Raw genomic sequence first — 1,176 nt, 5'->3', positions numbered from 1 at the left:
CAAGGTGATGGGGCAAAACAACCATTAAGGTGGATACATAAAAAACCAAGGGCCAAATTACAAGCCAAAAAAAAAGGAGGAAACTTGAAAAGGGAGGAGTGGAGAAACAATTGAATAGGGGACACATCAAGGTTAGAGGGGGTGAAACAAATAGGAAATCCCAAGCCAAGACAAGGTACTTATTTATAATAGACACTGAGTATACGACACACTTAAAAAGTAAAAAAATTATTCCTAACCTTGAAGGTGATGGCGTTACAGATTTTTAAACTTATTTGCTTCATACAATAGATCATCCACACACACACACACACATATATATATATATATATATATATATTTTTTGTTCAGCTGTTTGTGATTAGCAGGAGCCTAACATAGCAGACATTCTGACCAAGCATAACACTGTGGTTGAGATATCATATTTAAAACATTTAACATTGAAAAGCAAGTAAAGGACTATCTAATAAGCGGTGGTTGATTGGTTCAAAATTTATCTTTTAGGTTGATGAATTTGTTGGCCTCATATGCAATGGCACAAGATAAGTCTATTCTATGTGATAACCAATCAGGCCTTCCAATATCTATATATCAATTATTAAACTAATTATCTATGTAGTTACAATCCATCAGATTCACTGACTAGGCTCTCATCAATATCACAACCAATAGATCCAGAGGCCATTGAGGAGTGTTGCTAGAAATTTTTTTATTCCATTACATGGGTTCACGTTCATGGACAACACGCATATGCAATAGTCATGCAGTCTAGCTACCTCATTGATGAATAAATAATGCTTGGCATCAACCACTCATTCCTCTATAAATAGCAAAGAGAGAAAATGAAGGCTGTGGCAGCAGTGACACTTCTTGTGCTCATTCTAATAAGCTTCACTGGCTTATGCTATGGTGACCTGCAAGTTGGGTTTTACAAGAGAAAATGTGGATTCAACGATGTTGAGCAAATGGTCGGAAGAGTCATCACCACACAGGTCATCAAGGACCTAACATTGTGGCTGCCTTCCTCCGGTTGCATAGATATGTCCACATTCTAACCTTACATTTTCAATGAATGGTAACTAAGCAAGCTTTGTGTCGTCGGTGCATAATGAGTTCACTCTTATTATGCTTTTGAATTTTTGTTAAACCTTAATGCTTTCCTTTTTTTTTTTTTGG

This window comes from Macadamia integrifolia, chromosome 9, assembly GCF_013358625.1.
Source record: "Macadamia integrifolia cultivar HAES 741 chromosome 9, SCU_Mint_v3, whole genome shotgun sequence".
NCBI lineage: Eukaryota > Viridiplantae > Streptophyta > Magnoliopsida > Proteales > Proteaceae > Macadamia > Macadamia integrifolia.
Note: the sequence above shows the minus strand (reverse complement) of the source record.